Here is a 26032-nt window from a genome sequence, read left to right as displayed (position 1 = left end):
CATCAAGCAAAGGTCCCCGGACGAAATTAGGGTATGACAGTGGTCGTTTTTGCTTTCTCCCACTCTTTGATTGGGAATTTTCTCCTTTTGCTTTCTTCCGATTTTTTGATCGGGAATTTTCTCCTTTTGCTTTGTTTTCTTTTGAGGGCAAGGTTTACGGTGAGTTGGAACTTTGGCTCAAGGCTTGAAGAACGAATGGACATGATATACGTTAGAGCATTGGTTTGGCCAGCGGTTCAGGGATAAATGGGATGTCCCACATTATTTCCATGACACACATGCAACAATGATGATTAGGAAATTTTATGCAAAACTGGTCATGCATGCACCCATGTGGACACTCAAGCATCAAGTTTTTATGGTCATGTGACACTAGGGCTCAGGATTCATTTTCCCTATTTAAGTCAACCCAGTGTTTCCAAAACATGTTCTTTATTAATTCATGCATTCATTCGAGTCTATTTTGGGCGTTCGGGAAAATTTTCATAGCATTCACCCTTCAGGTGTATACACATTTTTTTTTTCAAAAACTGGTTATGATCAGTGAATCTTTTTTCAAAGAAAAGCTGAAAGTTATTTCTCTTCAAAAGCATGTTGGCTTTTTAGCTAGACAATTTATTTTTCTTTTTACTTTTTTTGTTTTTTTTTCATGAGGTATTTTGCTACCTAAACATATGTATTTTTTGTGAGATATTTTTGCTATATACGTGCGTATCCAAGGTATCTTGCTACCTAAACATACATATATATATTTTGTGAGGTATTTTTGCTATATGCATGCATATCTAAGGTATTTTCACTACCTAAACATATATATATATATATATATATATATATATATATATATATATATATATTTTGTGAGGTATCTTTTTGCTACATACATGCATATCTAAGGTATTTTCACTACCTAAACACACATACATATATTTTGTGAGGTATGACTACCTTACGAGCTTGTGTTTGTTTTATTTAAATTCCTAGGATCATGAGCAACTAGGTGTGTTCTACTATGACTTGAGAAACAAAAGTGATCAAATAACAAGCAGAGATTTAAAAGGTACTAGGTTGCCTCCTAGTAGCGCTTCTTTAACATCTTGAGCTGGACGCATGATGACTTGTCGGTCACGGACCTAGTACTTTTGCTTACCTTTGCCTTTGGACTTGGTCGCCTGCTGGTAGGCCATGTGTCATAGGCCACGCTCCAGCTTTTTTGCGGATGAGCTGAGGTGAACTCTAGAGGTGGCGGCGGTGGTTCGTCTATTGCCCGCTGCCAGCCATCCCCAAGCTGTTGTGGTGTCTCGCCCTGCGCCTGCTTGGGGGCACAGTACTTCATGATGAAAGCTCGGTTAGTAGGGGGCCTGATGACCTTGCTAGGGGCGACGGGCACTCTGTAGAACTAACAGAGGCCCGTAATTAGAGCTGGAAATAGTGGGTGTCTTGCGGGCGTGATCCCTGCAAACAGTAGATGACATCAGAAATCAGTTGAGCGATGTGCATACTTACCTATCTCATGATGGCGTGACCTTGCTGGGGGACGAGCACCCGGTAGGACTCATAGAGGTCCATAACCAGAGCTGGAAACCCCAGGGCCCTATTGGACTCCTCCGGGTCCACTGGGTGTCTTGTGGGCGCGATCCCTACAAATAGTAGATGGCATCAGAAATCAGTTGAACCATATGCATACTTACCTATGTCAGGACAGCACAGACCAACTGATACTTCCGCAGGGGGAGATCGGCATTGCGGTCACTGGGTAGAATGTTGCTAAGTAGCAACGTCATCCATATCTGTGTAAGAGTGGTCATGTTGGTGCGCATGATCCGCACTTGTCTCTTTGCAGTGGCACGGGTGAAATCTTGCCCCGGTATGCATAGTAGCTGTGCGATAGCCTCCCTCTTTGGTTGTGCTCACACAGTTGGTGCCCTCCAATATCAGGGGGTGGCCCAGGAACTGATAAAAGGAAACAACTGGCCCATTAACTAGGAGCGCAAGTCTCGGTTAAGCATTTAAGGGCAGAGGACCTTAAATTCTCTTCAGGTATGGATATGGAGCCCTCTGAAGTTGAGGACGGGTCGCCTTTTGAAGGCGAGGGCGTGAAGCCCTCCGAAGGCGAGGGCGTATAGCCCTCTAAAGGTGAGGACGTGCAGTCCTCTGAAGGTGAGGACGTGCAGTCCTCTGAAGGCGAGGAAGTCTAGTCCTCTAAAGGTGAGGGTATGCAGTTCTCTGAAGGCGAGGAAGTCTAGTCCTCTAAAGGTGAGGGCGTGCAGCCCTCTGTTGGCGAGGACGTGTAGTCCTCTGACGGCGAGGGCGTGCAGCCCTCTAAAGGCAAGGACGTGTAGTCCTCTAAAGGTGAGGGCATGTAGCCCTATGAAGGCGAGGGCGTGCAGCCCTCTAAAGGTGAGGACGTCTAGTCCTCTGAAGGTGAGGAAGTCTAGTCCTCTAAAGACGAGGACGTGTAATCCTATGAAGGTGAGGGCGTGCAGCTCTCTGATGGCGAGGACGTGTAGTCCTCTAAAGGTGAGGGCGTCCAGCCCTCTGATGGCGAGGACACGTAGTCCTCTGAAGGTGAGGGCGTGTGTCGCAACCTACCCTTCGGCAGGAGGGCGACGCGTGACTCGCGGGATGCGTCTTCCAAGAAAGGAATACGCGTGGAGTCGCCACCAACGTTTATTTGAGGAAAACATCAGAAAAACCGGAAAAGACGTGGTCTACGAACTTTAAGTGATATGCAAGGATAGAGCGGGTAAACAACAGATGATCCGTGCGCTACTCTTTTCGCATCTTCAGTCAAATGTGTAAAATAAGCCCGCCAAGATAGCTACCACCGGGCTCTCTTTGCTATGGTGATATGCAAGGAAAGCATCAATTGCGGCTATGATGGAAGCTTGCTTGTGGGGCTTCTATGGAGGCTGGATCTTTGAGCTTCAATGAGGTCCTTCAATGGTGATTTTTCACCATGGAGATGCAGCGGAAGGCAAAGGAGACGAGGAGAGGGGAGGCACCATCCACTAGGGAATAAGCCAAGGAAGAAGGAGCTTCACCACCAAGAATTGCCTTGGATAAGAAGCTTGAAGAGGATGCTTTAATGGAGGAAAAGAAAGAGAGAAGGGGGGAGCACGAAATTGAAGGAATAAAAGAGGGAGAGAAGTGGAACTTTGAAGTGTATCTCATAAGACTTTCATTCATCAAAGTTACAACAAGTGTTACACATGCTTCTATTTATAGACTAGGTAGCTTCCTTGAGAAGCTTTCTTAAGAAAACTTCCTTGAGAAGCTTCTTTGAGAAAACTTCCTTGAGAAGCTAGAGTTTAGCTACACACACCCATCTAAAAACTAAGCTCACCTCCTTGAAAAGCTAGAGCTTAGCTACACACACCCCTCTAATAACTAAGCTCACCTCCTTGAGAAGAGAAGCTAGAGCTTAGCTACACACCCCTATAATAGCTAAGCTCACCCCCATGACAAAAAATATGAAAATACCAAAAAAATCCTACTACAAAGACTACTCAAAATGCCCTGAAATACAAGGCTAAAACCCTATACTACTAGAATGGCCAAAATACAAGGCCCAAAAGAAGAAAACAACCTATTCTACTATTTACAAAGAAGAGTGGACCCAACCTTGACCCATGGGCTAAAAAATCTACCCTAAGGTTAATGAGAACCCTAAGGCCTTCTTTATCAACTCTAGCTCAATCCTCTTGGAGCCTCTTGCTCATGGCTCTGGTAACTTGTCTTTTCCTAGGGAGGATTGCATCATCCCCTCCCCCTTGAAGAGGATTTGACCTCAAATTTGTTGGTTCCTCCTCCTCTATATCAGCTCCACCTGCAAAAGGAATTAAATCAGAAATATTAAAAGTGGTGCTGACTCTATACTCTCTTGGGAGGTCCAACCTATAGGCATTATTATTGATCCTCTCCAAGACCTGAAAAGGCCCATCCCCTCTAGGGCTAAGCTTGGATTTCCTTTTAGTAGGGAATCTTTCCTTCCTAAGATGGAGCCAAACCCGGTCCCCCTCATTAAGAACTAGCTCCTTTCTTCCTCTATTGCCCTTAGTTGAATACACCTTTGTTTGGTTCTCTATTTGGGTCTTAACCCTCTCATGCAACTTCTTTACGAACTCTGACCTAGATTCCCCTTCTTTATGTATAAAAGAAGTGTCAAGTGGGAGGGGAATGAGGTCTAAGGGTGTTAAGGGATTGAACCCATAGACAACCTCAAAAGGGGATTGCTTGGTGGTTCTATGAACCCCCCTGTTGTAGGAAAATTCTGCATGAGGAAGATACTCATCCCAAGACTTATGGTTGCCATTTAAAAGAGCCCTTAAAAGGGTGGATAAAGACCTATTCACTACCTCTGTTTGCCCATCAGTTTGTGGATGACAAGTGGTAGAGAAAAGAAGCTTTGTTCCTAGCTTAGCCCATAATGTTTTCCAGAAGTGGCTAAGGAACTTAGCATCTCTATCTGACACAATGGTCCTAGGCAAACCATGGAGTCTCACAACTTCCCTAAAAAAGAGTTTTGAGATGTGGGAAGCATCATCCACCTTGTGGCATGGTATAAAGTGTGCCATCTTGCTAAACCTATCCATCACCACAAAGATAGAGTCTACACCTCTTTGGGTTCTAGGGAGCCCAAGGAGAAAGTCCATACTAATGTCTACCCAAGGTGCAGATGGAATGGGTAAGGGTGTGTATAGCCCATGAGGCATCACCCTAGACTAGGCTTGTAAACAAGCCACACACCTAGTGCAATGCTTATGGACATCTTTCTTCATATGGGGCCAATAGAACTTTTCTTTAAGTAAGACAAGGGTCTTGTCTATCCCAAAATGGCCCATGAGCCCACCCTCATGGCTCTCCTTCATAAGTAATTTCCTGATGGTTCATTGGGGTATGCAAAGCTTTCCCTCTTTGAACAAATACCCCTCAGCCAAATAGAATCCATCTTGGGCCTTTTTCCCACAACTCTTGTAAATGGGAGAGAAATAGTCATCTAAAGCATACAAGTCCCTAATGTTATCAAATCCTAAAATTTGAGCTCCTAGGGAGCAAAACAATGTGTGTCTCCTATAGAGGGCATTAGCTACCACATTTGTTTTTCCCTTTTTGTATTTGATAACATATGGAAATTGCTCTAGGTACTCTACCCATTTTGCATGCCTTTTGTTTAACTTGCTTTGCCCTCTAATGAACTTAAGTGATTGATGATCACTATGAATGACAAATTCCTTGGAAACAAGGTAATGTTCCCAAGTTCGGAGTGCTCTTATTAAGGCATAAAGCTCTTTATCATAGGTAGGGTAGTTAAGGGTGGCACCATGAAGTTTTTCACTAAAATAAGCAATAGGGTGCCCACCTTGTAAATAAACAGCTCCAACTCCCACTCCAGAGGCATCACATTCTAGCTCAAAAGTTTTAGAAAAGTCAGGAAGAGCTAGAACAGGTGCCTTAGTAAGCTTTTTTTTTAGCAAAACATAGGCTTGCTCTTGTTTTTCACCCCAGGTAAATGCCACATTCTTCTTCACTAGCTCATTGAGAGGGGATGCAATTGTAGAGAAATTAGGAACAAACCTTCTATAGAAGCTTGCCAACCCATGGAAGCTCCTAATATCTCCCACACTTTTTGGGGTGGGCCATTCTTGGATGGCCTTGATTTTCTCAGGGTCCACTTGGACCCCATTTCTACCAACTACAAACCCTAATAAAACTATATTATCTACACAAAAAGTACACTTCTCTATATTTGCATGGAGGGTGTTTTTCCTAAGGACTGAAAGAACTTGCTTGAGATGTCCTAAGTGATCATCTAGGCTCCTACTGTACACTAAAATATCATCAAAATAAACAACTACAAATCTACCTATGAAATCCCTTAAGACATGATGCATAAGCCTCATAAAGGTGCTTGGTGCATTAGTGAGCCCAAAAGGCATCACTAGCCATTCATACAAACCAAACTTGGTCTTGAAAGCGGTTTTCCACTCATCACCCTTTTTCATCCTGATTTGGTGATACCCACTTTTAAGATCAATTTTTGAAAAGATATTGGCACCATGAAACTCATCAAGCAAATCATCAAGTCTAGGAATGGGGTGCCTATACTTTACAATGATGTTGTTGATGGCCCTGCAATCTGTACACATTCTCCACGTACCATCCTTTTTGGGCACCAACAACACTGGCACAGCACATGGGCTTAGGCTTTCTTGGACCCAGCCCTTCTCCAACAATTCTTTAACCTGAGACTCTATCTCCTTAGTCTCCTAAGGGTTAGTCCTATAGGCTGGCCTATTAGGAAGGCTTGCTCCTGGGACTAAATCTATTTGGTATTCTATTCCCCTTAAAGGAGGTAGCCCAGGGGGTATCTCTTTGGGAAATATATCACCAAATTCATGTAAGAGTTCTTGGACCTTTGGGGGTAAGGTTTCAAATGTAGGAATTGTGGCAGTGCTAAGGGATGTTTCCCTTGATAGGAGAAGGTAGAAAGATTGTTTAAGAAGGAGTGCTCTTTTAATATCACCTTTTGTTGCAAAATGATTTTCCTTCTTAACAATCTTCTTGGAGGAATCCTTTTCCTCTTTTTCCTTCCCCTTGGCCTTTGAAGACAAGGCCTTACTATCCTTCTTTTTCTTTTGTTTTTCTAGTTTTTCTTCCTCATCCCTCTTATCTTTCATAGTTAGTTGATCTCTGGCCACCTGTGAAGGTGTTTGAGGATGCAACACAAATTTAGTGCCAAGATGGGTGAGGGTAATCTCATTAGTTAGGCCATTGTAAATGATCTTCCTATCAAATTCTCACGGCCTTCCTAAAAGAATATGTCCTGCCTCCATGGGAACTATATCACAATTAACTTCATCCTTATATGTCCCAATGGAGAAAGGTACCTTCACTTGTTGGTTAACTATCATTTCCCCTTGCTCATTGAGCCATTGAAGTTTATAAGGTTTTGGATGGGGAATGATAGTGAGGTTCAACTTGGAAACTAATCTTGTGCTACAACAATTGAAACAAGATCCACTATCCACAATGAGAGAACAAGTTTTATCTAAAATTTTGCATCTTGTATGAAATATGTTCTCTCTTTGGGATTGAGATAGATCACAAGATTGACCTCCAAGGAGCCTTCTAACCATTAACAGGTCACCTTCTTCATGGGGGTAGACTTCCTCACTAGACTCTTCACCCCTTACTTCATCTTCACTTCCACTAGAGGAAGGGCAAGAAGTAGTTTCCTCTTGATTACTATAAATGTCTTGACCCCTCATAATCATGGTTTTCTTTGTGGGGCACTGAGAGGCAATGTGACCTCTCCCAAGACATTTGAAGCATTTAATGTTGCTAGTCCTTTCTTGGGAACTAGTCTTAGGGGTGTATTTCTCTATGGTCTTACCCTTTTCTTCCTTGGGTTTTGAAGGTGTAGCCCCCAAAATTCCTTGGGCTTGGTCCTTCCTTGGATAAGAGTGAAAGCCATAAGATTTTGAAGAAGGCTTTCTTTTAGTTGTTTTTCCACTCTTATATAAAGTTGGACTAGTTCATCTAGGTCCCTATATGGAAGGAGTTCAACCTTGTCCCTTACTTCCATATTAAGCCCACTAAGGAACCTCGCTATTCTTGTCCTTTCCTCCTCTCTAAGTCCAGCTCTTAAAAAGAGTAGTTCCATTTGTTGTCTATATTCTTCAACACTCATACTTCCTTGTTTAAGCCTTTGGAGCTTGTCCATAAGCTCCCTTTCATAGTAGGGGGGAATGTGCCTCTTCCTAAGGGCACTCTTAAGATCATTCCAATACTCTACAGGAGGATCCCCATGAATCCTTCATTCCCTAACAAAGGAAGTCCACCAATAGAGGGCATACCCTTGAAAGCTAAGGGTAGCCAATGGAACTTTTCTCTCTTCACTAATATGATGGGAAGCAAAGAGTTGTTCAACCTTCATTTCCCAATCTAAGTAGGCCTCAACATTATCTTTTCCATGGAAATATGGAAGACTAATGTTAACCTCTTGAGGCCTTTTATCCCTTTCCCTTCTTTGGGAGTGATGTTTAGTATGTGAACTATGACGCCCTCTATAATAGTCGCTAAGTTCTTCACTTAAACTCTTGCAAGAGTCATGACTACTATAGGAGGCATGTTTTTCTCTTTTCATTTCTTTTATTATTTTTCTTCTTTCTTCCTCTCTTATTTTCTCTCTTTCATCTTGACTTATTTCTTCCACTCTTTTTTTTCCTTTTTCTTTTCTCTCTTGTTTTTCTTTCCATAACTTGAGAGAACTCAACTCATCTAAGATTCTAGATAGAGGGTCCTTATGACTAGTACCCTCATCATTAACACTAGTTGAATGATGACTCATGTTGGTTTCTAAGTTGTGGTTCTTTCTTGTTGGAGGTTTGAAAAACAAAAGGTAAAAGAAACTATGGTTGAAACTAGCCAAAATAAACACTAAAAGAGGTGTGAAAGATAAGGTAAAAAAACTAATTGGTAAAATGCAAGCTATCTAGGCAGTTTGACAATGGAAGGTAAAAGAAATAAGCTATGAAAGTAAGCAACAAATGTAAACTAGGTGAATCCTAAGAGTGTTTGGATGACCACATTTAAGGTTCCCAACAAAACACTCACTATCCTAAGGAAAAATTGCCTAAAATTATTACACACAAATGGAAGTTTGGTAACCTATTGGAGGCTCCCAACACACTTCCAATGAAAGGCCTTTTTGTTACAAAACTTGAAAGCAATAAAGGTAAGTAAATTGCAAATTACAAAACGGTCCTCAATTTTGGTGGTTGTTCTCTCTTTGGTGATTCACTCAATTTGGAGTGCTTCTTAGTCCAATAGCTCTTGAGGTGGTTGGCCCCTTGCTTCTTGACTCAAATTCTTCAAGGGATGGCACCAATCCTCCTTCCAATTCCCTATATGGCAACCCACAAACAAGGAAACAAAGAGACAAGCAATAACCAAAGACCAAAAAAAAAATGAAATGAAAGCTAAACCAATGGAGTTTTAACAAGACAATGTTTCAAAGATTACTCAACAATTAAAGTAATGAAAAAGGACATAGAAGCACGCTAGGACTCAAAGAGAAACTTAGAATGGCTCTAGAGTAGAGTAAAAAAACTATAAAAAAAAGACTCAACAAACCTCTAGCTTTGGCACTTGTTTTCACAGTAATTTTCAATTGAAATTTCCGAACTAAGATTGGTATAACATAGGCACCAATTATGGAATAAATTTTGAGCCAAAACTACAAGCACACTTCCCTTTCACTTCTTTTTTTTCCTGGATACTGATTTTTCTGCCAACTTGTGTGATTTTTAGTATTTTTTCCTTTTATCCAAATCACTTGGTTCTTTTTGTATAACTTTTTTCCAGATGTCTAGAAAATTCATTAAAAATTTCAGCTCAAAATTCAAAGTAACCAATTCTCAGTCATTTTTACAAGTCTGTATGTCCAAGCTTCCAGCACCCGCGATTTTGTTTTTAAAACATGGTATATTGATTGCCTTGGGCTTACTTTCAACCTTCCTATGTAAGTTGAACTCACTAGTATTGTTTACCACAGTTTTAGGAGTTCAATATTCACTTAGGAGCAACATTTCAGCCAGCAATTCAATCACCAAAACTCAAATTCACAATAGACACAATCATAAGGAAACCTAAAAGTTCAAGAAAAGGTTCACAATCAAAGACTCTAAGAATTTTGCATGAACATGTTAAGGACTAATTAACATGAAAGATTTGACTCAGATCAAATAATAGGCTAAAATAATTTCATACACTCATGAACAAATGAGTTAGACAAAGAAACAAGAAAATAAAATTCAGCACAACATAAGAAATCTTATGTGACAAGTTTCATGACTAGACATGACTTCTATGACAAAACTACAATAGGTGAACAAGTCACTCTAGATTTTTGGGGTTTTCTTCTACTTTAATATTTTTGTAAGAATTTTATGGTTTAGGTTTCAGCCACAAAAAATAACAAGACAAAACTCAAAGGAACCTAAACTCAACACAATTCATGGTTCAAGAACAAGAACAAGAAATTTGAACCATAGAAAATCAAATTTTGCTTCTATAGCAAGTTTAATTGGTGGAAACTCTAAAGAATCATGTTAACAACATTTAGCACAAGACATGCAAGGAGATACATGGAGAAAAATGAAGAAACAACAATGGAAGAGAAGGTAAAGCAAAAAAATTAATGGAGATTTAAGGAGCACCTACTTGAAGCTCTTGTGCTCTGATTACCACTTGATGGAAGCTTGCTTGTGGGGCTTCTATGGAGGCTGGATCTTTGAGCTTCAATGAGGTCCTTCAATGGTGATTTTTCACCATGGAGATGCAGCGGAAGGCAAAGGAGAGGAGGAGAGGGGAGGAGCTTCACCACCAAGAATTGCCTTGGATAAGAAGCTTGAAGTGGATGCTTTAATGGAGGAAAAGAAAGAGAGAAGGGGGGAGCACGAAATTGAAGGAATAAAAGAGGGAGAGAAGTGGAACTTTGAAGTGTATCTCATAAGACTTTCATTCATCAAAGTTACAACAAGTGTTACACATGCTTCTATTTATAGACTAGGTAGCTTCCTTGAGAAGCTTTCTTAAGAAAACTTCCTTGAGAAGCTTCTTTGAGAAAACTTCATTGAGAAGCTAGAGTTTAGCTACACACACCCATCTAAAAACTAAGCTCACCTCCTTGAGAAGCTTCCTTGAGAAGCTAGAGCTTAGCTACACACACCCCTCTAATAACTAAGCTCACCTCCTTGAGAAGAGAAGCTAGAGCTTAGCTACACACCTCTATAATAGCTAAGCTCACCCCCATGACAAAAAAACATGAAAGTACAAAAAAAATCCTACTACACAGACTACTCAAAATGCCCTGAAATACAAGGCTAAAACCCTATACTACTAGAATGGCCAAAATACAAGGCCCAAAAGAAGAAAACAACCTACTCTACTATTTACAAAGAAGAGTGGACCCAACCTTGACCCATGGGCTCACAAATCTACCCTAAGGTTTATGAGAACCCTAAGGCCTTCTTTATCAACTCTAGCCCAATCCTCTTGGAGCCTCTTGCTCATGGCTCTGGTAACTGGTCCTTTCCTAAGGAGGATTGCATCAGGCTAGGTCCACCAAACCATCCACGTTTGGAAAGAGGACTACCCCAAAGATTAGCAATGCTAATACGTCCATAAACGGGACCCACTCCTCTTGATTTGCCATATCCCTCGCCTTGTCTTCTAAGTACTTCCATAGTAGGCCCACTATGCCGTTTCGAGTTTGCTTTACGCGATCCAATCCTCTCGCCAAAGCCCTGACCACAACTGCAATCTTGCTCAAGGAGGGAAGAAACCCAGAGAAAAAATACGGTTTCTGATGTAAGCTCCATTGGAGCTTGTAGGCCTAGGATCTTCTTCATCAATGGATTCCTTTGCTTATTGGAAGATGAATGGCAGCGGAATGGAGAAAGGAAGAGAGAGAGGAGACGCCACTTCAAGGAGAAGATGAGTCTAGAAGAAGCTCACCACCATAGGAGGCCATGGATAAGAGCTTGGAGGAAGAAGGAGATGAATGAAGGGAGAGGGAGAGAAGAGCACGAAATTTTGTGCTCTAAATGAGCTTTGAAATTTGAAGTTTAATATTCAAATGATCAAAGTTGAAAAAAATGCACACACATGACCTCTATTTATAGCCTAAGTGTCACACAAAATTGGAGGGAAATTCAAATTTCACTTGAATTTGAAATTGAATTTGTGGAGCCAAAATTTCACTAATTATGATTAGTGAATTTTAGTTATGGTTCAGCCCTCTAATCCAAGATCAATTCCAAGATTCTCCACTAAGTGTGCTTAGGTGTCATAAGGCATGAAAAGCATGAAGGACATGCACAAAGTGTGACTATAAGATGTGGCAATGGGGTGTAGTAAGCAAATGCTCACCTCCCCCTCTAAAATTTAATTGGATTTGGCTTCTACCAATTCAATTAAATTTATTTCCAACCACACACATCAAAAATCCACTTAGTGCATGTGAAATTACAAAACTACCCCTAATACAAAAACTAGTCTAGGTGCCCTAAAATACAAGGGCTGAAAAATCCTATATTTCTAGGGTACCCTACCTACATTATGGAGCCCTAAATACAAGGCCCAAAAATAATGAAACCTTAATCTAATATTTACAAAGATAAGTGGGCTCGTACTTAGCCCATGGGCCCAAAATCTACCCTAAGGCTCATAAGAACCCTAGGGCCTTCTCTTGCATTTCTGGCCCAATCTACTTGGAGTTTTCTATCCAATGCCCTTGCGGGGTAGGATTGCATCATTCCCTCCCCCTTGAAAAGGATTTGACCTCAAATCCCGAGGTTCTTGAAACTCTGGGCTTTTTTCCTCAACACCTGTAAAAAGAACAAAAACATATGTATTAGTGGTGTTTAGTATGTTGAAGTAAGGTAAGGTCTGAAAACTCATTTCATGGGCATCTTCCCATGAAGGAACATGGTTCCTCACCAACTCAATGAGTGGTGCTACAAGTATAGAAAAATATGGGGCAAACCTTTTGTAAAAGTTTGTTAAGTCTTGGAAGCCCCAAATTTTTCTTACACTTGGTGGAGCGGAGGAATGACCTTTATTCTCTTAGGGTTCATGGGAACCCCTTGATCACAATTTAAAAAATTAAGAAAAGTAAAGCAATAGAACATACATTTTTCTGTATTTTCATGTTGATTATTCCTACCAAAAAGTATGACAAACCTAAGGTGTCCCATATGAGTGCCTAAGTTTGTATTGAAACTAAAAATAAGAACAAACCTACCTAATGAGTCCCTATGTACACAAATCATGAAGATGTTGGGTGCACGAGTGATTTTACAAAAGAGTGTTGCACCACCCAAAGCATTCATCACACCACCTATTTTAGGGATTTGGTGCCTAATAATACTTATTTTGGGCACCAACAAAGCACAAGGATTTAATCTCTTGCGAACCAAACCCTCATCCAACAACTTCTTTACTTGAGGAATAAACTCAAGCCCGAGAGGTGTGGCAATGCTAGCAAGTGTCTTTTTACAAAAGAGAAAATGTGGAGGTTGTTTAAGAGGGAAAGTTTCTTTAATGTTTGTCTTTATTGTAAAATCAGTTTCCTTCTTAGCTAACCTCTTGGAGGAGACACTTATCTCTTTACACTTCTCTTTAACCACTAATGGTTGTCCATCTTCTTGGGGGTAGATTTCTTCACTAGATTCTTCCCCTTTTGCTTCTTCACTTTCACTAGAGGAAGGTTAAGTAGTAGGCTCATCTTGGCTACTATAAATGTCTTGGTCCCTCATAATCATGGTTTTTGTGGTGGGGCATTGAGAAGTAATGTGTCCTCTTCCAAGACATTTAAAGCACTTTATAGAGCTAGTTTTCTCTTGTATACTAGCCTTAGGGGCTTACTTTTCTATTGTCTTCCCCTTATCATCTTTGGGCTTAGAAGGTCTCACCCCTAAGATTCCTTGACCTTGGTCTTTCTTTGGATAAGAGTGAGAGCCATAAGATTTTGAAGTAGACTTCCTTTTAAGTTGTTGCTCTACCCTTATTTCCCAATCTAAATTAGCCTCTACATTGTCCTTCCCATGGAAGTATGGGAGTTTAATGTTAACCTCTTGAGGCTTTCTTTCATTTTCTATCCTACGGGAGTGAGGTCTAAGATGTGACCTATGCCTTCCTTCATAATAGTCACGAAGTTCTTCACTTAGGCTCTTGCAAGAGTTATGACTACTATAGGAGACATGTTTTTCTCTTTTCATTTATTTCCTTATTTTTCTTCTTTCTTCCTCTCTTATTTTCTCTCTTTCATCTTGACTTATTTCTTCCACTCTTTTTTTACCTTTTTCTTTCCTCTCTTGTTTTTCTTTCCACAACTTAAGGGATCTCAACTCATCTAATATCTTATACAAGGGGTCCTTAGGAGTAGAACCCTCACCATTAACACTAGATGAAGAATGAAGACTCATGTTGGTTCCTAAGTTATGGTTCTTTCTTGTTGGGGGTTTGAAAACAAAAGGTAAAATAAACTATGGTTGAAACTAGCCAAAATAAACACTAAAAGAGATGTGAAAGATAAGGTAAAAACTAATTGGTAAAAGGCAAGCTATCTAGGCAGTTTGACAATGGAGGGTAAAGGAAATAAGCTATGAAAATAAGCAAGAAATTAAAGTGCAAGAAATGCAAACTAGGCGGATCCTAAGAGTGTTTGGATGACCTCATTTAAGGTTCCCAACAAAACACTCACTATCCTAAGGGGAAATTGCCTAAAATTATTACACACAAATGGAAGTAGGGTGACCTAGCGGAGGCTCCCAACTTACTTCCAATGAAAGGCCTTTTTGTTACAAAATTTGAAAGCAAAGCAAATTGGAAATTACAAAATTACAAAGAAAAAAGTCCTCAATTATGGTGGCTATTCTCTCTTTAGTGTTTCACTCAATTTGGAGTGCTTCTTAGTCCAATAGCTCTTAAGGTGGTTGGCCCCTTGCTTCTTGACTCAAATTCTTCAAGATATGGCACCAATCCTCCTTTCCAATTCCCTATATGGCAACTCACAAGCAAGGAAACAAAGAGACAAGCAATAATGAAAGACCAAAAAAAATGAAATGAAAGCTAAACCAATAGAGTTTTAACAAGACAAATTTCCAAGGATTATTCAACAATTAAAGCAATGAAAAGCACAAAAAAGCAAGCTAGGACTCAAAGAGAAACCTAGAATGGCTCTAGAGTAGAGTAGAAAAACTCAAAAAAAAAAGACTCAAGAAACCTCTAGTTTTGGCACTTGTTTTCACAATAATTTTCAATTGAAATTTCATAACTAGGATTGGTATAAAATAGGCACCAATTATAGAACAAATTTTGAGCCAAAACAGCAAGCACACTTTCCTTTCACTTTTCCTTTTTTTTCCTGGACACTGATTTTTCTGCCAACTTGTGAGATTTTTCTTATTTTTTCCTTTAATCCAAATAGCTTGGTTCTTTTTTTATAATTTTGGTCCAGATATATAGAAAATTCAGTAAAACTTTAAGCTCAAAAAACGTAGTTACCAATTCCCAGTAATTTGTACAAGTTCGTATGTTCAAGCTGCCAGCACCAGCGATTTCAACCTAGAAATCAAGAGTAGTGTTTATGTTGCTTAAGGCTTGGATAGTTACAATTTGTGTTTACTTATGCTCAATTATCTTGAATAACACAATTCAACAGAGCTTAAGACTTATTTTGATTCACAAATCCAGCCACAACTCATCACCACAACTCAACTTCATCATAGGCATCATGTAGGAAACTTAGAAAACAAAAAAAAAGTTCAAGAACAAGACTACTTCTAGGAATAGATTTAGAACATGTTATGAACTAAATAACATGCATGAATTAGACTCAAAATTCAAAAGATAGACTAAGAATGACAAGAATACATGAACAAATGTATCTAGAATTCAATCAACAAAATAAAATTCAACACAAACTTAGAACATAATGTGACAATTACTATGACTAAACATGACTCTAAGACAACATGGATTAAGTGATTTACACTTAGATTTTTGTTTTTTTTTTAATCTATATTTTGGAAGAACATTTAGATATAAGGTTCAGCACAAGAATATTATGAATGAAAAAGGATAGAACCTAAAATCAACACAAAAACAAGATTCAAGAGTAGATCTACAAAATTTGAACCATAGAAATGCAAGAACAAGTGTAGATCTAAGATTTAATCTGTTTATTTTTTTTTTTTTGAATCTACTCTAAACAGCACCAAACCACAAGAAAATGGAGGATATACATGGAGAATAAGATGAAGAACAAGGAATTAAAGAGAATTCACCGAACAAAAAGATAGAGGAAGCAAAAGAACATCACCTAGATGAAGATGCTCTTGATACCACATGATGTAAGCTCCATTGGAGCTTGTAGGCCTAGGATCTTCTTCATCAATGGATTCCTTTGCTTCTTGGAAGATGAATGGCAGCGGAATGGAGAAAGGAAGAGAGAGAGGAGACGCCACTTCAAGGAGAAGATGAGTCTAGAAGAAGCTCACCACCATAGGAGGCCATGGATAAGAGCTTGGAGGAAGAAGGAGATGAATGAAGGGAGAGGGAGAGAAGAGCACGAAATTTTGTGCTCTAAATAAGCTTTGAAATCTGAAGTTTAATATTCAAATGATCAAATTTGAAAAAAATGCACACACATGACATCTATTTATAGCCTAAGTGTCACACAAAATTGGAGGGAAATTCCAATTTCACTTGAATTTGAAATTGAATTTGTGGAGCCAAACTTTGGAGCCAAAATTTCACTAATTATGATTAGTGAATTTTAGTTATGGTTCAGCCCACTAATCGAAGATCAATTCCAAGATTCTCCACTAAGTGTGCTTAGGTGTCATGAGGCATGAAAAGCATGAAGGACATGCACAAAGTGTGACTATATGATGTGGCAATGGGGTGTAGTAAGCAAATGCTCACCTCCCCCTCTAAAATTTAATTGGATTGGGCTTCTACCAATTCAATTAAATTTATTTCCAACCACACGGATCAAATATCCACTTAGTGCATGTGAAATTACAAAACTACCCCCAATACAAAAACTAGTCTGTGCCCTAAAATACAAGGGCTGAAAAATCCTATATTTCTAGGGTACCCTACCTACATTATGGAGCCCTAAATACAAGGCCCAAAAATAATGAAACCTTAATCTAATGTTTACAAAGATAAGTGGGCTCGTACTTAGCCCATGGGCCCGAAATCTACCCTAAGGCTCATAAGAACCCTAGGGCCTTTTCTTGCATCTCTGGCCCAATCTACTTGGAGTTTTCTATCCAATGCCCTTGCGGGGTAGGATTGCATCAGTTTCCTTCCCCCAAGAGGACATCCTAGAATCTCCTCAAATTCTTCAACAGTCGGTACTAATTGGAAGTCTCCAAACGTGAAGCATCTCAAGGGCTGGTCATAGTATTGGGTGAGTGATACAATGGCTTCTGTGGATATCTCTGCTATGGTCAAATCTAAGATCTTTCCGTATGCCTTGCGGAAGGCTTGCATTTGGAGAGGTCCCATCAACCGCCCTAACTCCTTAATGCTGGTGATATCTAGGCCCTTAATCTTGACTTGATAAAACCTTTTGCCAGTTTGATTTGTTCCCATGTTTTACTAAAGTCAAACAAAAACCCAGTGCGAATCAAAACTCCGACATCTATCATGGGTGGAATGGATGAATGCATGAAGAAATGCATATGACACAGATGCAATTTATGAATACGGGAACCCGGGAAATTGTCTCCTTCTTAGATACAACGTCTTGGGGTAGCACAGTGCCCGACGTATGTATTTAAGAAGGTGACACAGACCCTTCGTTGGTTTGCCAAAGAGAGGGGATCAAGACAGAACCCGTGTATGATGCATATGCGAAAGGCACAACACGGGGATGTACATAGTACGACAATATTCACAAACAAATATAATCAAAGGGGTACACGACATTTGACTACATGCATGGCAGTGAGAAAAAATGGCACGCAACGTGTTTGCTTCGTGCCCCTATTTTAGGGACCTACATGGGAGGGAGCTAAAAAAGGCTTTTAGTGATAATTCCCAAGGTGGTCATATCTCTCTTGATGGTCTCTAGAGGTATCATCCCCTTCAAAGAACATATTGCAGTAGTAGGGACTACTAGCAACAATATGTTATCAAAGAGAAAAACTCTAGATGAGGGTTCACTGTAATCAAGCAAGTCGGAGACCTAGCATGACCACAGATTCACCTCATCTCCTTATGTTCCCATGAACCCGGGTATAGGGCCCTTTTTCAACTCACCATGTGTGCAAATAGTGTTGGTGTTTGTGTGCATCAAATGAATAAATATTTACCTCATGCATACATTTTAAAACGCACTAAAAGCATCAAAGAGTTATATATACAAGAACATAAGAAAAATAAAGGGAAACCAACAAAGGAGAAAGTCATGATAAAACATTTGCACAAGATTAAATGGCCAAACTCTCTAAAAACAGTCCCCAGTGGAGTCGCCAACTGTCGCAACCTACCCTTCGGCGGGAGGGCGACGCGTGACTCGCGGGATGCGTCTTCCAAGAAAGGAATACGCGCAAAGTCGCCACCAACGTTTATTTGAGGAAAATGTCGGAAAAACCGGAAAAGACGTGGTCTACGAACTTTAAGTGAAAGGTTCAGGAATTGTATTTACGTACGGGGAAGGTATTAGCACCCCACACGTCCGTCACAAGGGACGACAGTCTTTAATCAAATGTGCAAACATGACTTCAACTTGTGTTATCTTCCCCTTTTTCACGTTCCTACGTCTTTTTATGCCTTTTATACGTTTTTTTATCTTTTTGTGGTCGACAAGAGTGTTTCCCTTGCTCCTACGTATCCTCAATGAGGAACTCAAACCTACGTAGTTCTTTGAGAACCAAACGTTGGTTAAATTGTTTTTATCCTTTTCTGCAAAATGTGTTTTTATTGAATGAAAGATCATTTAAGGCATTGTACCATTAAACAATCTTTCAATTCTTTTGAAAGGAGAGAAAACATTGAGGCATTGGACCATTAATGATCTCTTGTTATTTTTGCAAGAGGTAATAAAACTACGTGTTGATTTTAGGCTTTTTAGAAATCTACGTTTAACCAATAAAGGCGGAAAAGACCATTTTAAGGCGTTGGACCTTAAAAATGGCTTTTTTAGGTGATGACAAAAGTTTGATTTATGAATTGATTTTAGCCTTAGTTTCACTTTGGTTATTAGTCAATTCGATTAAGAAAGAAAAATCCCAAAGAAAAACGTCCGATTGATTTTTTTTATTATTTTACTAAAAGATATTTTTATTATTATTATATTATTATTTTGCCTCTTTTTTGGTTTTAAACGTGGTTACGGCATGACCGAACGATCGGATTTCATTTTAAAAGAAATTAAGAGATGTTACAATACGAATGATCGGTGGAAATTTATTTTATTTTTTATTAGGCGAGAAAATGACTTAAATAAATGACTAAAGCACGTCAAAAGGGGGTACGGAAAGTAAATGAAATGAAAATAAAAGCACGCGAAACAAATGAGGACCACTAAGGGTACATAGAATGAATTGAAAAGTTCGATTTCGGGAACTTACCGGTTGAAGACCGAAGAACGATGAAGAACGGTTGAAAATCTTTGCGAAATCACCCACGGAAACGTCTCGGAAGCGATACGGAAGCGCCTCGGCTTGGATTTTTTTCACGGAAAAATTTTTTTTCACTAATTTTAAGTGATTCTCAGATACCAGGAGGGTTGAACATTTTTGTTCTTCCCTCCTCCCACTATTTATAGGAATATGAAGGAGGAGCTTGCCACCCAGCTCGCCCAGGCGAGATAGGTTGCTTCCTCCAGAAGGCACCGCCTTCTAGAGAACTTCCTGGAAGGCCCAAGTGGGCCTGGTTTCTATTTGCACCCCCTGTTTACTAAATACACCCCCCTTGCCTTTTTTTGCTGATTCTTTTTCCGTAACGTTACGGAACTTTACGAATTTCGTAACGATACTTGTTTTCTTTCCGTAATGTTACAAAACCATGCGGATTACGTAATCATCCCTTTTTTGACTTCCAGAATGTCACGGAACTTCACGGATTGTGCAACAATGCTTTCTTTTGACTTCCGGCATGTCATGGAACTTCACGGATTATGCAACAATGCTTTCTTATGGCTTCCGGCATGTCACGGAACTTCACGGATTGCCTAACGATGGGCGCCAAGTACCTCGACATGGTCAAACGAGGGTTGCATCCCAACAAACTGATGGTCCCCAGACAAAATTAGGGTATGACAGCGTGCAACCCTCTAATGGCGAGGACGTGTAGTCCTGTAAAGGTGCGAGCGTGCAGCCCTCTGATGGCGAGGACGCGTAGTCCTCTGAAGGCGAGGACGTCTTGTCCTCTGAAGGTAAGGACATGTGGTCCTCTAAAGGAGAGGGTACTAGTCCTTTGAAGGCGAGGACGTCTAGTCCACTAAAGGTGAGGGCGTGCAGCCCTCTGATGGCGAGGACGTGTAGTCCTTTGATGGTGAGGATGTGTAGTCCTTTGAAGGTGAGGTCGTGTAGCCCTCTGAAGGTAAGGGCTGGTAGCCCTCTGAAGGCGAGGACGTGTGGTCCTCTGAAGGTGAGGACGTGCAGTCCTCTGAAGGCGAGGACGTGCAGTCCTCTGAAGGCGAGGACGTGCAGTCCTCTGAAGGCGAGGACGTGTAGTCCTCTGAAGGTGAGGATGTGTAGTCCTCTGAAGGTGAGGGCTTGTAGCCCTCCGAAGGCGAGGACGTGTGGTCCTCTGAAGGTGAGGATGTGCAGTCCTCTGAAGGTGAGGACGTGCAGTCCTCTGAAGGCGAGGACGTGCAGTCCTCTGAAGGCGAGGACGTGTAGTCCTCTGAAGGTGAGGGCACGCGGCCTTCTGATGGCTAGGGCGTGCAGCCCTTTGAAGGTGAGGGCACGCGACCTTCTGATGGCGAGGGCATGCAGCCCTCTGAAGGTGAGGACGTGTAGTCCTCTGATGGTGAGGATGTGCAGTTCTTTGAAGGAGAGGGTACTAGTACCCAAGGGTGGCGAGGGCGTGCAGCCCTCTGAAGGTGAGGACGTGTAGTCCTCTGAAGGTGAGAATGTGCAGTCCTCTGAAGGAGAGGGTACTAGTACCCAAGGGTCCACCCTTATGAGAAAGCATGAGATTGACTCATTTGAGAGGGCCGGTCATCCCAAATTCAAAAGATTTAGACATTAGATGTAGGAAATCTATGCAGTTAACATGATTTTTAGGGATGCAGAGGCATGCAACCTTTTGTCATGAAATTTGGTAAATGCGGACTTCATATGAAACAATGCAATGTAATGGAAAGTTGTACAATGTTCATGACATTCTTTCCCTATTTTGTGATTTTTATTTTGATTTAATTTTTTTTATTTTTGGAAAACACAGATTGACTGTCCTTTTGAAATAGGTGATAATTCATGCAACCTTATCCTATCTTTTGCTAATCTCTCCGGGAACTCCCTCAGAGTGTATGTTCTGTTTGATTTAGTCACTTGACCATTTGGAAGTGATGGCAATGGAGTCGTTTGATGTTTAATCAATCCATTGAAATTCCAGGATTCCCCCCCCCCTTTTTTGTTTAAAAACATAGATGGATGAGAACTTTTGATCTGCCCTTATGCTCGCTTGAGGCTCATGCACGGTGCCCCTCATTGCCCCAGTGTAAGGCTTTGAGGTACCAATCGTTGCCTTTTGTCATGACCTTGTAGCAGGGAACCTATTGGGTGAGAACTTCTAATCTGCCCCTAGGTTCGCTTGAGGTTTATGCATGGTGCCTCTCATTGCCCCAGTGTAGGGTTGTAAGGTATCCATCGTTGTTTTATTTTTCACAACCTTGTAGCAAGGAAGAATGAAAGAAGCAGTTGATTCTTGCAAAAAGAGTTTTCCAAGGACGAGAAATAGTTGAAGGATTTTTTTCAGTTGATGGATTAAGTCAAATGACTCCTATTCTTGATAACTCACTTCTCTAGGAATGATAAAATGAGGTCACATGAATGTCTATATTTTTACTTGAAAACACAGTCAATCAAATACTTTTTTCTTTTATTTTGAAACTTATTTGTTTTGAACTTTACTTGTTGTTTTACGGCACCCCCACCAATGTGCAAGACGAGTAATCTCTGATTGAACGGTCTTGGAAGTCAACACTTAGGAGTGCAGGTCGCTTGAGCAAACAAACCAATGACTTGCACTCATATTCCGGTGGAAGTTGAATAAGCAAAGATGTGTTTGTGAGAGGATGAGGGAAAAAATGTCAAATTTATCCATTTTATTTAGCATTGTAACTGTGGTTTATAATAATGGCATAAACTTGAAAATCCTAATGAGTTATTAGAGACATCTATCAACAGCTTTCAAAATCGCCCCATGTGTGGTGTCGCTTGTCAATGTTAGGATTCACAAGAGATTCTCCTCAAATTTCAGCCAACCCACATCAATTAGACTTTGCACCTTACACTTCGAGGTCATATAGTGCTTAATGGAATTTCCCGGAATTCTTGCATGATATGCACATGTTGCGTTCGAGTTGTATCCTCGGAGAAATGGAGGTTGAGGAACCTTGGTTGGGGTTATGGCTACCATTGAATTATCGAGTGGATATGGGAGCAAGTCAGCATAGGACACCAGAATTAGGGTGAATTCTATAGGCTTTTTGCTGCAAGATTCCTTCCTTGGTTGGTGTTTTGGTTCGTGCTAAAGGTGGTGTTTAGTATTGGTTGTGTGGTAGGTGGGTTTTGTGGTTGATTTAGGGATGGCCTTTATGGATAACTGGGTGGTAGGTAAAGAGAAGGGTTGTTATTGGCTGAGTAATGACATTGTTGGGTTGGTGGGAAACTTGGCCGTATAGGAATGACAGTCAAGGAATGGGTTTTTCCCCCATCCTCACCCTCTTCATTTGCCCCAATTTTCTCATTCGTCCAAGCAGGATGATTAAATTTTCCTCTTTTCAGATCCGCTTCGATCCTTTCCCCAGCGAAGACCAAATCTGCAAATCTTGAAGGTACATACCCCACCATTTTTCATAGTAAAACACTGGTAATGTGTCTACTATTATTGTGATCATCTCTTTCTCCGTCATTGTAGGTGCCACTTGAGTTGCCAGGTCTCTCCATCTTTGGGCGTATTTTTTGAAAGATTTGTGCCCCTTTTTGCACATGTTCTGTAGTTGCATCCTATCCGGAACCATATAAAAATTGTACTAATACTGCCTAACGAAGGCAACCATTAGGTCCTTCCAAGAATGGACTCGGGAAGGTTCCAAGTTAGTGTACCAGGTAACAGCTACCGCAGTAAGACTTTCTTGGAAGAAATGTATCAGTAGTTCCTTATCTTTTGCGTATGCCTCTATCTTCCGACAATAAATCTTTAGATGGTTCTTGGGGCAAGTAATCCCCTTGTACTTGTCAAAGTCCGACACCTTCAACTTGGGAGGGGTGATGATATTGGGTACTAGGAACAACTCTTCTAGGTTAGCAAAGGCATAATCTTTGCCTCCTTTAATGTCCCTGAGCCTTTCCTCTAGCTAATCTAACTCTCCCATTTCTGCCATAGCATGAGGGTTTTTACCCGGTGTGGAATGCAAGGGGTGTGGTTGTGGGTGATACTGAGGGCCCTTCAAAGTGTTTTGCAAGGGTATACCACCAACTGCTTGCCCTTCAGTGGCATATCCAAGGCAAGGCTCGAAGTCAGGTAGATTGTGATGGAATTTCATGTGTCTCCCCCATGGTTTAAGAGACATGTGCAGATCAGTTTGGGGTTGTTAGCTCTCAATGAGTATGGAAGTGGAGTTATTGACATTCTCATTGGGAGTGTACGCCACATTGGGTGGCGTATAGTTGGGAGGCCAGCCATATGGCGGGAAGGCGTGTTTGCTTTGAATTTGCACATAATAGGGGCCGCTCGTACTTCCCAAATCTTTGCCTACCATAGCTAAGGTTGGATGATTCATTTGGTTAAGGCCAGATGGGGGCATCAAGTTCACCTTAGCAACAGCGCTGGTAGCGGCAACTGCAACCGCATTGGCTTCCATTATCTTCGTTATGCTTATCATGGCCTCCATCATTGTGGCCATTTGCTCTTTCATGGCCTCCATGTCGGCCTTCATCTGCTCTTGCACCTCCTCTACTTCACCGATTACTCCAGCTCTAGCACGAGTTCGGTAAGGGCACCGTAAAGCGTGTTTTTTTTTTCTTTTTTGATAACAATGATTAAGTTCATTTTTTTTAAGGAAAGAATGCAATGAGCAGTGCAACCAATGAAAAGCATGGATGTATGTGAATGATGCACAGTTGAAGTATTGCGAATTTTTACTCAGGATATGGGGTTGAATCAATTTAGATTTTCAACATGGTCCATGACTTCTTTGTCAAGGTGAAACTGGAAGTAATAAGGACATCAACAGTCCTAAACGTGTTTGGCAGTAGACGAAGCAGCGATGTAACCCGATCCATCTTTTGCCCCAATTTTTGCAAGATGGTTACTTCCATACTTCAACTTGACTTGATGGACCTTTTCGTAAAAGCATGAGCTCAGTTCAACCCCATAACCCAAGGAATGGCAATTTTGATCGCCAATACTTCGACAACATTTCATAGAGATGAATGGCTCAAGCATACTTAAGCTATGCATGGAAAATGTAATTATGAGATTGAGATGCCCGAAGAAACATCATTTCCTAGTTTAACCACGCATTAGGTACCATGCTCAATCATTTTGTTTTTTTTTTGTGTTTTCTTTTAGAAATGGGTTTGTGATCCCAGCATGGTTGGCTCATGGTACCTAACACATGCAACTAAGAATGTAGTGTGAATTTTCACGCTTCCCTTTTTTTTTGTTTTTGTTTTGTAGAGGAAAACGCAAGGATCATGCATGAGTAAACATGAAAACAAAAGGTATGTAGTTTGTAGAACAAAAAGTATGTTGAACGCATATGCATGATGATGCAATGACTCACGGAAAATGTGATGCGGGAATATGATAATGGACAAATGTAGGAACGATATGTTCATTATGATATCATGAAGAGAGGCTTATGCATGATATGAATGCATTTACGGACACGAGAGCCCGGAAAATCATCTCTTCTTACTTGCACATTTGGGGGCGCAGTGCCCCATGTGTACAGTTAAGAAGGTGATACGGACCTTCCAGCTTCCCATGACAAAAGACGAGACCAACATACAATGCATGTGTGACGACATGATGCAGACGCGTAAAAGCGTAACACGGGGATGTACACAGTATGGCAATATCCAAAAATAATCATACAACAAAAGCGTACATAACATTTAGGTTATGTGCATGATAGTGTTTAAAAAATGGCACGCAGCGTGTTTGCTCCGTGCCCCTATTTTAGGGACCTACATGGAAGGAAACTAAAAGGGCTTTTAGTGATAATTCCCAAGGTGGTCATATCTCTCTTGATGGTCTCTAGAGGTATCATCCCCTTCGAAGAACATATTGTGGCAGTAGGGACTACTAGCAACAATATGCTATCAAAAAGAAAAACTCTAGATGAGGGTTCACTGTTATCAAGCAAGTCGGAGACCTAGCATGACCACAGATTCACCTCCACTCCTTATGTTCCCATGGACCTGGGTATAGGGTCCCTTTTAAACTCACCGTGTGTGCAAATAGTGTTGGTGTTTGTGTGCATCAAATGAATAGATATCTACCTCATGCACACATTTTAAAAAACACACTAAAAGTATCACAAGAGTTTATATATACAAGAACATAAGGAAAAAAAAAGACAAAGAAAAAGAACAAAAGGGAGGTCATGGTAAGGAAAGCACACCGATTGATTGGGCTAACTCTCTAAAAAAGAGTCCCAAGTGGAGTCGCCAACTGTCGCAACCTACCCTTCGGCGGGAGGATGACGCGAGGCTAGCGGGTGTGTCTTCCAAGAAAGGAAAATGCGCAGAGTCGCCACTAACGTTTATTCAAGGAAAACGTCGGAAAAATCGGAAAAGGTGTGGTCTACGAACTTTGAGTGTGAAAGGTTCGGGAGTTGTATTTACGCACGGGGAAGGTATTAGCACCCAACGTGTTCATCACAAAGGACGGCACCCTTTAATCAAGTGTGCAATATCATGTCTTCGATTTGTTTTATTTTCCCTTTTTTACGTTTTTATGCATTTTTGTGTCTTTTGTATTTTTTATCTTTTTGTGGTCGACAAGGGTGTTTCCCTTGGTCCTACATATTCCTCAATTGTGATATAGAAATCAGACCTACGTAGTTCTTTGAGAACTAAACGTTGGTTAAGTTGTTTTTATCTTTTTTGCAAGATATATTTTAACTGAATAAAAGGTCATTTAAGGCGTTTGGACCATTAAACGATCTTTTGACTCTCTTGAAAGGAGAGAAAACATTAAGGCATTGGACCATTAATGATCTCTTGGTTTTTTGAAAGAAGAGAAACGTTAAGGCGTTGGACCG

The sequence above is a fragment of the Glycine max genome, chromosome 9 (genome assembly GCF_000004515.6).
Source record: "Glycine max cultivar Williams 82 chromosome 9, Glycine_max_v4.0, whole genome shotgun sequence".
In the NCBI taxonomy this organism is placed as follows: Eukaryota; Viridiplantae; Streptophyta; class Magnoliopsida; order Fabales; family Fabaceae; genus Glycine; species Glycine max.
The sequence above is the reverse complement of the archived record's forward strand: the minus strand, read 5'-3'. Positions refer to the sequence as shown.